The 15,550-nt window shown below is 42.6% G+C and overlaps 3 protein-coding genes across 4 annotated transcripts in view; 2 read left to right on the top strand and 1 right to left on the bottom strand.

Annotated features, from left to right (window-relative positions):
* Positions 1–15,550, top strand: part of GPRC5B (G protein-coupled receptor class C group 5 member B) — a 140,027-nt gene that overhangs the window by 21,497 nt on the left and 102,980 nt on the right. The window lies entirely within an intron of this gene.
* Positions 1–15,550, top strand: part of GPR139 (G protein-coupled receptor 139) — a 78,917-nt gene that overhangs the window by 23,072 nt on the left and 40,295 nt on the right. The window lies entirely within an intron of this gene.
* The window catches only part of IQCK (IQ motif containing K), a 163,754-nt gene continuing 153,778 nt past the window's right edge, over positions 5,575–15,550 (bottom strand). Inside the window, exon 11 of the mRNA XM_070761171.1 lies at positions 5,575–6,180. The gene's annotated coding sequence lies outside the window, so the exon portion shown is untranslated. The remainder of the gene's footprint in view (positions 6,181–15,550) is intronic.

Raw genomic sequence — 15,550 nt, 5'->3', positions numbered from 1 at the left:
TGGTAGAATCCTCCCAAAAATTCACAGGTACAAATTTCACACACACACACGTTTGAAAATTCAAAACAATGTTCTTTATAATGAAAATTCACTTAAACCAAGCCCTCTTTTGGTATAGCAAAGAGCACTCGTCTCCAAACAAACTGGTAATTTGTACAAGTCCCTTATCAGTTCTGTGATACTTATCTCGCAGCTGTGAAGCAATTCACAGTCCTTCTTCTTTCACAAAGTGACACACACTTTGCTCTGGTTTAGTTTCAAAGCGGGGAAACATCAGCAGACAAAAGGTCAACGTCAGTAAAGCAGTCACGAAACACAACGATCAGATAATCCTCCACAATGGCCAAACCCACAGGCTGCTATTTATAGCAGCCTCACTAATGACCACAGCCCCACCCAACCACAGGTGGCCTCATTTTCTTTGATAATAATCTCTCAGTTGTTGTTGCCTATGCATCGCTCTCCGCATGCGTGGCTGTATCATTAACTCTTGTTCCGAATCCAAGGAGGAGCTAGATAATTGATCTCCTTCTGAGCTGTCTGCCCCACTCTCCTCCTCCCTGTCACTCATGTCTTCTTGGTCAGAGGAGCCTTCATCATCAGATTCCACCGGGGGCAAAACAGGCCTGCAGCATGTGGATGTCTCCCCCACATCCACAGTCCTTGGGGCAGGAGCAGGGCCAGAGCGAACCACAACACCGGGACACCACAACTATTACAAATTTGAGTCAGTTGGCCAAGGGTCTGGATATTTGATCTTGTGACCATGGGGATGCTGCAATAGTGTGAAAAGGGATCGTGTCACTTTTTTCAGTGCCATTGTAGCCTTGAACGGTCGCTAAGCGAAGGGTAGTTCAATTGAAGACCACCTGTGCAATACCGTCCCAATTTTAGTCCTATGTTCTAAGTCACTTTTTTTTTTCATAGCTGTTGTAACTTCGAAACACTAAATGAATGGTTGCAAGTTGAGGGTTACCTGTACATCTGAAAATCCAATCTGGTGTAATTTATTAATTGGACTTTAATTTAATTTAGTTTTTATGAATGGCATGGACCCATGGCCTCCTGTGCTAGGGCAGAGGGGAAAAGGATGGTAAACATCAAAACTGTTGCGTGTGATGTCACCCTGAACCATAACACAAAGCAGAGAGGCTTTCCTGACACACACACACAACCACAGCTCACAAGCACTTTGATAGAAGAGAATTGGCTCTCAAGCCACTTTCAAAGCTGAAGGGAATTTCGGAGGATTCCCCAGAGAATAATGTGATGTGTGGCATTGCCGCACAGATTCCGTTCCCAAGTTGCCAAGGGAAATACATAAACATTTTGCTATTGGCTGTGATGTCTCCTCTCTTGGGATTTGAAGGCTTTCCTGCTTTCTACACTTCTGTTAAACCCCCTGACCACCACCACCACTGGAAAACAGGAGGAGGAGGAGGCTGTTCTCTTCAGTTTTCCTTCAAAGGAGTCCAAGGGGGGAATCCTGATCTTGAGAAATTGCCCCCCAAAAATATCCCTTCTCCCTTTGGAAAAACATATCGCATCTCAGACATTAACACCCTTGAAAATGTCCAAAGATACTTCACCAGAAGAGCCCTTCACTCCACCACTCGAAATAGAATACCCTACGAGACTAGACTTTCAATCCTGTGGTTAGAAAGTTTAGAACTAAGACGCCTTAAACAAGATCTAAGTATTGCCCACAAGATCATATGCTGCAACGTCCTGCCTGTCGGCGACTACTTCAGCTTCAACCACAACAACACAAGAGCACACAACAGATTTAAGCTTAATATTAACCGCTCCAAACTTGACTGTAAAAAATATGACTTCAGTAACCGAGTTGTCGAAGCGTGGAACTCATTACCGGACTCCATAGTGTCATCCCCAAACCCCCAACACTTTACCCTTAGATTATCTACGGTTGACCTATCCAGATTCCTAAGAGGTCAGTAAGGGGCGAGTACAAGTGCGCTAGAGTGCCTTCCGTCCCCTGTCCTATTGCTCTCCTATATCTCCTATACCTTTCTTCTATTCCTATATCTCCTCTTCTATTCTTTCATTGATATGTTCTATTACTATATCTTCTTTTCTATTATTTCTTAGATATATTTTACTATGAGTATCTCCTCTGTAACCATCATGTATTTTACTATGTGTATATAGATGTATACACACTAAAACCCTCATTGTGTATTGGACAAAATAAAATAAACAAACAAACAAACAAGCAAACCTGGGAGAACGTTATCATCATGTAGTCCTCCTTTAGTAACCCCATCTGAGACTTGGAAGCCTGGTCCTTAAGCAAAGCAGCTGCTGAGTGAAAATGGGGAAGGGTGCTTATGATCTGACTTTTCAACTTTTCTTTGCTTGATAGACTCATGAAGGTGAGGAATAGGCAAGAACTGGGGTGGGAGGTCTTAAGATCAATGGTGGAAGGTCTTAAGCATAAAACCTATTAGGAAAGACTTCATGAACTCAATCTGTATAGTCTGGATGTGCAAAGGGGGGACATGATGGAAACATTTAAATATGTGAAAGGGTTAAATAAGGTTCAGGAGGGAAGTGTTTTCAATAGGAAAGTGAACCCAAGAACAAGCGGGCACAATCTGAGGTTAATTGGGGGAAAGATCAGAAGCAACGTGAGAAAATATTATTTGACTGAAAGAGTAGTAGATGCTTGGAACAAACTTCCAGCAGACGTGGTTCGTAAATCCACAGTCACTGAATTTAAACATGCCTGGGATAAACATATATCCATCCTAAGATAAAATACAGGAAATAGTATAAGGGCAGACTAGATGGACCATGAGGTCTTTTTCTGCTATCAATCTTCTATGTTTCCATGTTTCTAACTGATCTTAAGGTTATTTTTCCCATCAACTTTAAATGGTCACTTAATGAGACGGTCTCTAAAAAAGGATCTGCTGTACTGTGGCAGGGGATTTTCAAGACTTTGGTTGATGGCCAAGAATACATTAAGAGAAGGGAAGAGGAGAATTGTGTCCTTCTTCCAGAACATTTACAACCTTAAACACTGAATAATAAATATTGAAGCCCTACATGGCATTGGGCCAGATGATTTATGGGGCCACCTTTTGCTTTACACGTCCCAGCAATTGGTTAGGTCGCACAGAGTCGGCCTTTTCCAGGTCCCATCGGCCAAACAATGCCGACCAGCAGGTCTGCGGGGAAGAGCCTTCTCTGTTGCGGCCCCAATCCTCTGGAACCAACTCCCCCCGGAGATTCGTACTGGCTCCACTCTCCTCGCCTCTTAACTCCGGCCAATAGTGTGCATGAGGGATGACTGGTTTTATACTGGGATTTTTATTCTCTTAGTTCTTCAATTGCTTGCATTAATTTATCTTGTGTATATAGAAACATAGAAACATAGAAGACTGACGGCAGAAAAAGACCTCATGGTCCATCTAGTCTGCCCTTATACTATTTCCTGTATTTTATCTTACAATGGATATATGTTTATCCCAGGTATGTTTAAATTCAGTAACTGTGGATTTACCAACCACGTCTGCTGGAAGTTTGTTCCAAGGATCTACTACTCTTTCAGTGAAATAATATTTTCTCACATTGCTTTTGATCTTTCCCCCAACTAACTTCAGATTGTGTCCCCTTGTTCTTGTGTTCGCTTTCCTATTAAAAACACTTCCCTCCTGGACCTTATTTAACCCTTTAACATATTTAAATGTTTCGATCATGTCCCCCCTTTTCCTTCTGTCCTCCAGACTATACAGATTGAGTTCATGAAGTCTTTCCTGATACGTTTTATACTTAAGACCTTCCACCATTCTTGTAGCCCGTCTTTGGACCCGTTCAATTTTGTCAATATCTTTTTGTAGGTGAGGTCTCCAGAACTACAAAAAGATATTGACAAAATTGAACGGGTCCAAAGACGGGCTACAAGAATGGTGGAAGGTCTTAAGCATAAAACGTATCAGGAAAGTCTTCATGAACTCAATCTGTATAGTTTAGTATATTTTCTTCTTATAAGCTGCCCTGAGTCCGCAAGTAGAAGGGCAGCCTATAAATCTAAGGATTGATAGGATTTACAAGGATGGGCAACTATGGCCCTTTTATAACCTGCGGGCTTCATTTCTCCAAATACCTGAGCCAGCTGGACGAGGAATTCTGGGAGTTGAAGTCCACAGGTCATAAAGATTATTATTATTATTATAATAATTGAAAGACTGAGCACCCAGAAAATTACCCTGTGTGTTCCCCCCCCCCCTTTTTCTTTCCTTTTCATTTAAAAGGGGAGTTTTCCTTGACATTTACACCCCCAAGTGTTCTTTCCAACCTTATCTCTGTCTCCGGGACCTTATCTCTACCTCCGGGACCGCCTTCTGCCGCACGAATCCCAGCGACCAGTTAGGTCCCACAGAGTTGGCCTTCTCCGGGTCCCGTCGACTAAACAATGTCGTTTGGCGGAGCCCAGGGGAAGAGCCTTCTCTGTGGCGGCCCCGACCCTCTGGAACCAGCTCCCCCCAGATATCAGAGTTGCCCCCACCTTCCTAGCCTTTCGTAAGCTCCTTAAAACCCATCTCTGCCATCAGGCATTGGGGAACTGACACATCTCCCCTGGGGCCTATACAGTTTATACATGGAATGTTTGTGTGTTTGTCTGCTTTTAATAATGGGGTTTTTTAGTGTTTTTTAAATTATTAGATTTGTTCTTACATTGTTCTTGTTATTGTTGTGAGCCACCCCGAGTCTACGGAGAGGGGCGGCATACAAATCTAATAAATAGATAGATAGATAGATAGATAGATAGATAGATAGATGGATGGATGGATGGATGGATGGATGGATGGATGGATGGATGGATGGATAAGGTAGGTAGGTAGGTAGGTAGATAGATAGATAGATAGATAGATAGATAGATAGATAGATAGATAGATAGATAGATAGATAGATGATAGATGGATGGATGGATGGATGGAGAGATAGATTAGGTAGGTAGGTAGATAGATAGATAGATAGATAGATAGATAGATAGATAGATAGATTAGATAGATAGATAGATAGATAGATAGATAGATAGATAGATAGATAGATTAGGTAGGTAGGTAGGTAGGTAGATAGATAGATAGATAGATAGATAGATAGATAGATAGATAGATAGATAGATAGATGATAGATGGATGGATGGATGGATGGAGAGATAGATTAGGTAGGTAGGTAGATAGATAGATAGATAGATAGATAGATAGATAGATAGATAGATTAGATAGATAGATAGATAGATAGATAGATAGATTAGGTAGGTAGGTAGGTAGGTAGGTAGGTAGGTAGATAGATAGATAGATAGATAGATAGATTAGATAGATAGATAGATAGATAGATAGATAGATAGATAGATAGATTAGGTAGGTAGGTAGGTAGGTAGGTAGATAGATAGATAGATAGATAGATAGATAGATAGATAGATAGATAGATAGATAGATAGATTAGGTAGGTAGGTAGGTAGGTAGGTAGGTAGGTAGATAGATAGATAGATAGATAGATAGATAGATAGATAGATAGATAGATAGATAGATAGATAGATAGATAGATAGATAGATCTCTCCTGCACCAAGCAAGGGGGGAAAAAACCCCACAGCCCAAAAGCAATAATAAAAAATAATTTAGGAACATTTCTTTTTTCTCTCCCCTTCTCACTCCAATATTGTCAGAAGCGGCTTGGGGGTGATGCACGATTTGCAGCCGGCTGGGTTTTAGCTGCAGAAAGACTTTTGACAGAACGGGGAGAAGGGGGGGTGGGAATAAAGCTTGGCAATTTAAATGAGCCTTTCCCGGAAGGTGTTAAGAAGAGGAATGACTGTGTACATTTTAAAAGAGCATGTTAAAGGAATCACCGACACAAAGCACAGGGGAAGTAGGTCTGCCATGCCATCGCTTAGCAACCGCATGTTAACCCCCTGCGCGAGAAACAGCCAGAGGTATCCCAGCTAAAGGAGAGAATACGGGGGCCACGCAAGACAAGACAGCAGCAAGCACCGCGGAAGCCGAGATCTTCTTAAGAGGCTGAAAAGTCAATGTTTTCCATCCTGTCTTCATGGCCATAACAAGCACATCTTGACTCTGTCGGATAATCATCTTTTGTTGGATCATCATCAGAGAGGGTACCCAGAGGTCTTCAGCATCTCAGCCAAGAAACTGGGAAAAAAAGCAAATTTTGAAATGGTCTTAGAAGAGAAGCTAAAAAGGTTAGGGGTTAGTTTAATGTTTAATTCAATATTATACCATTATATTAGAATAGAATAGAATTAGAATAGAATGGAATAGGATAGGATAGGATAGAACAGAACAGAACAATAGAATAGAATAGAATAGAATAGAATAGGAATTTTATTGGCCAAGTGTGATTGGACACACAAGGAATTTATCTTGGTGCATATGCTCTCAGCGTACATAAAAGAAAAAAGATACATATAATATAGAGAATAAATTTGATAAATTATAATAGAAGGAAAGGTTTAGTAAATAGGATAACCTACACTGACAAATATATGGAAGAAATAGATATTGAAATGAATTAGAAACAGAAGATTGACAGCAGAAAAAGACCTCCTGGTCCATCTAATCTGCCTTTATACTATTTCCTGCATTTATCCCAGGCAGGTTTAAATTCAGTTGCTGTGGATTTACCAACCACAAAGTTTGTTCCAAGCATCTACTACTCTTTCAGTAAAATAATATTTTCTCACTTGCTTTGGATGTTTCCCCCAACTAACCTCAGATTTTGTGCCCCCTTGTTCTTGTGTTCACTTTCCTATTAAAAACACTTCCCTCCTGAACCTTATTTAACCCTTTAACATATTTAAATGTTTCGATCATGTCCCCCTTCTGTCCTCCAGGCAGTAATGTAAATATTAGAAATGTAAATATTTACAATATATGTATACAAAATTTTGTATTGATCTTTTATCTATAAGTAAGATAGGCAGTGGGATTCCTAAGGTTTTGTTTGTTTGTTTGTTTGTTTATTTATTTGTTTATTACTAGATTTGTATGCTGCCCCTCTCCATAGACACTGGGCGGCATACAAACATATATGTTTGTATGTTGTGTCATGTCAAGTTTTTGTGTATAAAAAATAAATAAAAAATAGAAGCTAAGGAAGCTTTGAACACAGGACTAATTGAGTCAGTATTGTACAAGGTAGCCCTTGACATTCATTTAGTGATCGTTCAAAGTTATAATGGCACTGAAGATGCCATAGGTCACTGACTTAGGACCACTTTTCGCTATTACGACTGTTGTGGCGTTCCCCATAGTCACGTGATCAGAATTCAGATGATTGGCAACGGGTTCATATTTATGATGGGCACTGTGCCCCAGGGTTGTGCGTTCACCTTTTGCGATCTAATGGCAAGCAAAGCTGAACAATCATATTACGAACTTAACAATGGCAGCAATTCACTAACAACTGCGGCCAGGAAAATTGTAAAATGGGCAAAACTCACTTAGCAACGGTCTCACTTAGCAACAGATTTTTTGGGGGGGAGAGAGAGGCTAAATTGTGGTTGTCAGCTTTATACACAAAAACTTGACATGACATAACATACAAACAAACATATAACTTTAGGAATCCCACTTCCTATCTTACTTATAGCTAAAGGTCCCACAGAGTGGGTCTTCTCCGGGTCCCGTCAACTAAACAATGCCGCTTGGCGGGACCCAGGGGAAGAACCTTCTCTGTGGCGGCCCCGGCCCTCTGGAACCAACTCCCCCCAGAGATTAGAATTGCCCCCACCCTCCTTGCCTTTCGTAAGCTCCTTAAAACCCACCTCTGTCATCAGGCATGGGGGAATTGAGATACTCTTTCCCCCTAGGCCTTTACAATTTCATGTGTGGTATGTCTGTATGTATGTTTGGTTTTTTATATTAATGGGTATTTTAATCATTTTTAGTATTTATTGGATTATTATTGCACATTGTTTTATTGCTGTTGTTAGCTGCCCCGAGTCTCCGGAGAGGGGCGGCATACAAATCCAATAAATAAATGAATGAATGAATGAATGAATGAATGAATAATAAATCAGTACAAAATTTCGTATACATATATTATAAATACTACCTGTATTAATAGCTGTATTAATTAGCATCTGAGGTTAGAACAAGAAGCAATGGGTGGGAAGTAATGAAGGAAAGAAGCAACTTAGAACCAACGAGAAGTTTCCTGACAGTTAGAACAATTAGTCAGTGGAACAGCTTGCCTCCAGAAGTTGTGAATGCTCCAACACTGGAAGTTTTTAAGCAGATGTCAGATCACCAACTGCCTGAAGTGTTGTACGGTTTCCTGCCTAAGCAGGGGGTTGGACTAGAAGACCTCCAAGGTCCCTTCCAACTCTGTTAATTTAATTTAATTTCGTTTATTAGATTTGTGAGCCGCCCAACTCCTTACGGAGTCTGTTGTTTTTAATATTGTGACACCCCCCAAAAATCCCATCCTCGAGAAGATCGTTCACGATGTCAATGTCAAAAGGACGATCCTTCTGTTCTGGGCTTGGGAAGAACCCCTGACCTTGAGAAGTGTTTGGTTGGTGAATTTTCTCGCTGCAGGATTGTGGAGCTGGGGGACGTTCATTGCTCTTTCAAACTGGGGAGCGTGTCAAAAAGTCAACAGGATGCTATTTAGAATAATGATTTCTGAGCTGCTCATCAAGCAGAACAGCTGTTGCTGCTAATTAAAGACAAGGGAAGGAATAACTTCTTCAGAATGACATTGGTGTCCAAATGGACACTGGAAAGAAAGCGATGATTTGTTTAATTTTTTAGGATGGCAATTAGCAATGTAAGAGTTAAATGCGGCTCTTGATTTTTGCTTTTATTTTTTAAGCAGCTGGTGCACCTTCCAACTTCACAGTTGCTTGAATGTATGAAAACCTCAAATATGTGGAAGTCGCTACTTGTTTTCAAAAGAACCCCCTTATATGCAGTAAAGGCTTCTTGCAATGTAGGAGGAGAGAGAGAAAGAGAGGGAGAGAGAGAGGGGGGAGAGAGAGAGAGGGAGAGAGAGATAGAGAGAAAGAGAGGGAGAGAGAGAGAGAGAAAGAGAGAGGGGGGGAGATAGAGAGAGAGAAAGAGAGAGAGAGAGAAAGAGAGAGAGAGAGAGAGGGAGAGAGAGAGAGAGAGAGAAAGAGAGAGAGAGAGCGGAGTCAAACAAGTAATCAGCTTGGAGTCGTTATCTTCTCACAAACTAACTAAATCCAAGCCCTCTTCAATTCTCTTAACTCTGGCACCAATTCAGTGCTGACTGTTAGTTGACTTGATCCTTGTGCAGTCACAATTGGGAACATTATTTCTGTTGCTAAGCAAGGCAGTTGTTCAGTGAGTCATGGCCAATCTTATGACCCTTTTTTTGCCACGGTTGTTAAGCAAATCACTGTGATTGTTAAGTGAATCGTATCATTATTAAGCGATTCTGGCTTCCACTATGGTTCATTGGAAACCAGCCAGTAAGGTCGTGATTACCACAACACTGGAACCACTGTAGGTACATGCCACTCGCCAACCACATGTCCTTCGTTCATGTGATGAAGGGGATGCTATGATGGTTAGATGAATACTGGTTGTAAGTCACTTTTTTTCAGAGCTGGTGTAACTTTGAACAGTTGCTAAACGAATTAAGTGGAAGATCGCTTACTAAAGGCCTGAGCAATAAATCAGCTTAATTGGAACTTAACGTATGGTCCTAATTCTTTGTACCTGACAGTCACCTAAAGTCACTTGACAAATGGGCAGCATAAAATTGTAATAAACCAGTGGTTCTCAACCTGGGGGTCGGGCTCCCTTTGGGAGTCAAACAACGATTTCACAGGCCTGACTTTGGGAAAAGACAAATTTCCCAGGGTGTTAGTAACTAAAGCTTCTATTCTGGCGCCTTGGAAAATATTTTTACAATCCAACCTGTTCTGCCGGGCTGTCTGATAGGAGCCTCCCGAAAATTCAAGGGGACAAATTTCAGACACACACACACACGTTTGAAAATTCAAAACAATGTTATTCATCACAAAATTCAAAATAAACTAAGCACTCTTTTTGTATTGCAAAGAGCACTCTTCCCAAAACAACCGGGTAGTCTGTACAATTTCCCTTAAGCAGTCACTAAGTACTTAGCCAGCAGCTGTGAAGAAACTTCACACCCCTTCTTCTTCCAAGGAAGTGACACACACACACACACACACAGACACACACACACACATACACGTTGCTCTGCCTTGTTTTCAAAGGCGTGAAAAAGCAACAAAGTCCAGAAAACACAGGATTCCTGACCAACTGCGATCAGATATTCTTCCACAACAGCCAAACCCACATGCTGCTATTTATAGCAGCAGCCCTAATCACTGGAGCCCCACCCAAACACAGGTGGCCTCCCTTATTTCCTGTAATATGTTCTTACTTGGTCTCTTCTATGCATAATTCTGCGCTTGCGTGGGTCCAAAACGTCATCATCTGAATCAATGGAAGATAAGGGAGATTGACTGCCTGGGCTGTGTGCCAAGCCCCCCTCTGCCAAGTCACTCCCACCTTCTTCTTCATCCGAGGAAACTAAACTCTGAACTGATTCTGTCGGCAATAACACAGGCTTGTGACATGTTGAAGTGTCCCCTGCATCTACCTCCACATTCCCTGGGGCAGGAGCTGGGCCAGAGCCAACCACAACATCAACCAATCAGGCATTTACAATCTGACCTTCCTGCCAATCTGACCTTCCTGCCAATCAGCTTAAAGCTCTGTTGGATGAATGGGCGCTAGACTTATGGTTGGGGGTCACCACAACATGAGGAACTGCATTAAGGTGTCGCGGCACTAGAAAGGTTGAGAACCACTGTAATAAACAAATAAAATGAAACCCTGTTTAGTTTGTGCATCGCTCCAAGTCGTTTACGGTTTATTATTATTATTATTATTATTATTATTATTATTATTATTATTTAGATTTGTATGTTCATCAATGGGAAAGCAAGTAGGATGCTTGCTGCATAGCTAGAGGTATAACAAGCAGGAAGAGGGAGATTATGATCCCGCCATATAGAGTGCTGGTGAGACCCCATTTGGAAGACTGTGTTCAGTTCTGGAGACCTCACCTACAAAAAGATATTGACAAAATAGAACGGGTCCAAAGACGGGCTACAAGAATGGTGGAAGGTCTTAAGCATAAAACTGATCAGGAAAGACTTCATGAACTCAATCTGTATAGTCTGGAGGACAGAAGGAAAAGGGGGGACATGATCGAAACATTTAAATATATTAAAGGGTTAAATAAGGTCCAGGAGGGAAGTGTTTTTAATAGGAAAGTGAACACAAGGACAAGGGGACACAATCTGAAGTTAGTTGGGGGAAAGATCAAAAGCAACATGAGAAAATATTATTTGACTGAAAGAGTAGTAGATCCTTGGAACAAACTTCCAGCAGACGTGGTAGATAAATCCACAGGGACTGAATTTAAACTGGCCTGGGATAAACATCCATCCATCCTAAGATAAAATACAGAAAATAGTATAAGGGCAGACTAGATGGACCATGAGGTCTTTTTCTGGCGTCAGACTTCTATGTTTCTATGTTTCTGTGCCAAGTCAGATAAGAAGCTAAGTCAGGAACCAAGTGAAGGGAAAGTTGGGTGGAGCCACCTGGGCCCTTGATCTGCATCCAAGCATCCCAGTGTTGGCTGGTGCTGATTGCGATGCCTGCATCAGGACCAAAGATGGGATGCTGCCCAACAGGCAACAGTCCAAAGATGTTAGAGAAAAAGGTCACTCAGTGCTGGCTGCTGGTATGCACTTCACAGCCAGCTTTGTGGTTGGCACAAAGAGCTTTCCCCTTAATACCTTTCCTTTAACACAGCAGCACAAGCTGCACAGGCTCTCAGGCTGGAGCCATTTTACTTGGGGTCATAGAAACATAGAAGATTGACGGCAGAAAAAGACCCCCTGGTCCATCTAGTCTGCCCTTATACTATTTCCTGTATTTTATCTTAGGGTGGATTGTTGTGGTTAGCTCTGGCCCAGCTCCTGCCCCAAGGACTGTGGATGTGGGGGAGACATCCACATGCTGCAGGCCTGTTTTGCCCCCCCCCCCCGGTGGAATCTGATGATGAAGGCTCCTCTGACCAAGAAGACAGGAGTGACAGGGAGGAGGAGAGTGGGGCAGACAGCTCAGAAAGAGATAAATTATCTCTCTCCTCCTTGGATTCAGAACAAGAGTTAATGTAATGATACAGCCACGCATGCAGAGAGCGATGTATAGGCAGCAACAACTGAGAGATTATTATCAAAGAAAATGAGGCCACCTGTGGTTGGGTGGGGCTGTGGTCATTAGTGAGGCTGCTATAAATAGCAGCCTGTGGGTTTGGCCATTGTGGAGGATTATCTGATCGTTGTGTTTCGTGACTGCTTTACTGACTTTGACCTTTTGTGTGCTGATGTTTCCCTGCTTTGAAACTAAACCAGAGCAAAGTGTGTTTCACTTTGTGAAAGAAGAAGGACTGTGAATTACCTCACAGCTGCAAGATAAGTATCACAGAACTGATATGGGACTTATACAAATCACCAGGTTGTTTGGAGACCAGTGCTCCTTGCTATACCAAAAGAGGGCTTGGTTTAAGTGAATTTTCATTATAAAGAACATTGTTTTGAATTTTCAAACGTGTGTGTGTCTGACATTTGTACCTGTGAATTTTTGGGAGGAGTCTACCAGAGAGCCCGACAGAACAAATATATATCCAAATTTCTGCAACTCTGGCCTGTGATGTTCCAGGGTCTGAAAGTGGAAGTACCCCCAAAGTTTCTCCCACTCACTCCTTTCCTTCTATTTCTCAAATTGGGTGCCTTCCCTGAAGCTTCTCCTTTCCAGATGGAACATCTGTCCCGCGCTGTCTTTCCTCCTAAGTTTTGCCTTCCAGTAACTCATTGTTCTGACTCACCCCTAGATGGAGGATGTGCAAATTGTTCAGAAGCCACTTGATTGGCCTCATTAGTAGGGCAGGGCAGTAGCCCAATGTGGGTTTTCTCCCCTCCTCTCCTGTCCCTTATTCTTTCGGCCTTCTTCCATTCATACTAATAAGCCGATGATAACTTTCTGGAACTGAACACAGTTAGCAGTAAGAATCCAAGTCCAATCCTTCGGGGCACCACGAATTGAATTAAAGTGCATTGGCACAGATTAGACCATCCACCAATGCACACCCAGGAAAATGTATGTCGCCTTCCTCTTCTCTTCTGCGACTGAGACTGTTTGATGGCACATAGAAAGGTGGCCGAGGCAGCGATGGGGGGATGTCGGTTGGAGGAGGAGAAAAATTAGGGTGGATGAACAAGAGCAGAAGTGATGGCCGGAGACTGACAAAGATGGTTGCCGCACGAATCCCAGAGACCAATTAGGTCCCACAGAGTGGGCCTTCTCCGGGTCCCGTCAACTAAACAATGTCGGTTGGCGGGCCCCAGGGGAAGAGCCTTTTCTGTGGCGGCCCCGACTCTCTGGAACCAGCTCCCCCCAGAGATTAGAACTGCCCCTACCCTCCTTGCCTTTCGTAAACTCCTTAAAACCCACCTTTGTCGTCAGGCATGGGGGAACTGAGATATCTCCCCTGGGCCTATACAATTTATGTATGGTATGCTTGTATGTAAGTCTGCTTAATAATGGGGTTTTTAAAATATCTTAAATTGTAAATTATTAGATTTGTCATGAACTGTTTTTATTGTGTTGTGAGCCTCCCTGAGTCTACGGAAAGGGGCGGCATACAAATCTAATAAATGAATGAATAAATGGTTATGACCTATAAAGCCCTTCATGGCATCGGACCAGAATATCTCCGGGACCGCCTTCTGCCGCACGAATTCCAGCGACCGGTTAGGTCCCACAGAGTGGGTCTTCTCTGGGTCCCGTCGACTAAGCAATGTCGTTTGGCGGGACCCAGGAGAAGAGCCTTCTCTGTGGCGGCCCCGGCCCTCTGGAACCAGCTCCCCCCAGATATCAGAGTTGCCCCCACCCTCCTTGCCTTTCGCAAGCTCCTTAAAACCCACCTCTGTCGTCAGGCATGGGGGAATTGAAATTTTCCCTTCCCCCTAGGCTTATAGAATTTATACATGGTATGCTTGTATGTATGAGTGGTTCTTTAAATTGGGTTTTTTTAGATTATTTTGAATATTAGATTTGTTTACATTGTCTTTTTATACTGTTGTTAGCCGCCATGAGTCTTCGGAGAGGGGCGGCATACAAATCTAATAAATAAATAAATAAATAAAAATAAAAAAATAATAAAAAATAATAAAAAATAATAAAAAAATATAAAAATAAAAATAAAATAAAATAAAATAATAAAATAAAATAAATAAAATAAAATAAAATAAATATCTTCTCCCCTCACCGGTTGGGAGAGAGATTTCTAGAGTTACAATCGGATTGCATTCAGATTTGAGAGGACGGGTGAATTCACGCCAGGTTGATGCTTGCGGAAGCGGGGAGGGGCGAAAACACCGGCTCCCAGCTGGTTGCTCTCGCGTGCTAGCGCGAGAGGGCCCAAGAGTGCTGATTGGGGAGCAGGGGCTGCTGGGAAGGGCGGGTGTGGTTTGCGGGGCCTGCTCGCCACCTCCTCTCCCCTTTGCTTCCTGCTCCTCGCCTGGATGGACACCCACCCACCAGTAATGGGCAGCCATTTACTGCCACACTGTGGGTGTGGCTTATTTGTGGGTGTGGCTTGGTGGTCATGTGACTGGGTAGGAGGGGCTTGCTGGCCATGTGAACAGTGGGAGCAGCTTGAACAATCATCATCGTTCAAGTGAACTGTTAAGTCCTTGACTTACAACCTCACCAGTGTCGCTCTCTGGGGTGACAATTTGGCCCCACAGAGGCTTCTCTCCGCCTTTCCCGACCCTGTTTCCTCCCAGGAGATTCTTAGAGAGGCCCCATGGAGGCTTCTCCCTGCCTTTTCCAATTACAGTTTTGGAGGCCTGGGTTTATAAGTGGAAATTGGTTCTTGAGAAGAGGCAAAAAAAATCTTGAACACCTGGTTCTTATCTAGAAAAGTTCGTAAGTAGAGGCGTTCTTAGGTAGAGGTACCACTGAACTAGAGGTGAAGGAGGGCTTTGAGGCCAATCGTCCATTCATTGAAGTCCCAGCATGTCTGATTGACCATACTCAACAAGGGTTATCCAACAATCTTCTCAAATCATCTAAACCAGTGTTTCCCAACCTTGGCAACTTGAAGATATTTGGACTTCAACTCCCAAAATTCCCCAGCCAGCGAATGCTGGCTGGGGAATTCTGGGAGTTGAAGTCCAGATATCTTCAAGTTGCCAAGGTTGGGAAACACTGATCTAAACCACCACTGAACTTCTCTTACTGTTGCTTATCTTTGGTCAAATTGGGTTTAACTCTTGGTAAACACATGGATAAAGTTATCTTCAAGATGATCTGGAGAACTTGATCCTTCTGATCTCCTGGCAGACTGTCAATTTCCACTGTAAACAAGCCCATCAACCTTGCTACAGGTCATTCTCTTCTCCTTCCTTCTCGCTTTATT

Source organism: Erythrolamprus reginae, chromosome 9 (assembly GCF_031021105.1).
Source record: "Erythrolamprus reginae isolate rEryReg1 chromosome 9, rEryReg1.hap1, whole genome shotgun sequence".
Lineage (NCBI taxonomy): Eukaryota > Metazoa > Chordata > Lepidosauria > Squamata > Dipsadidae > Erythrolamprus > Erythrolamprus reginae.
The sequence above is the reverse complement of the archived record's forward strand: the minus strand, read 5'-3'. Positions and strand labels throughout refer to the sequence as shown.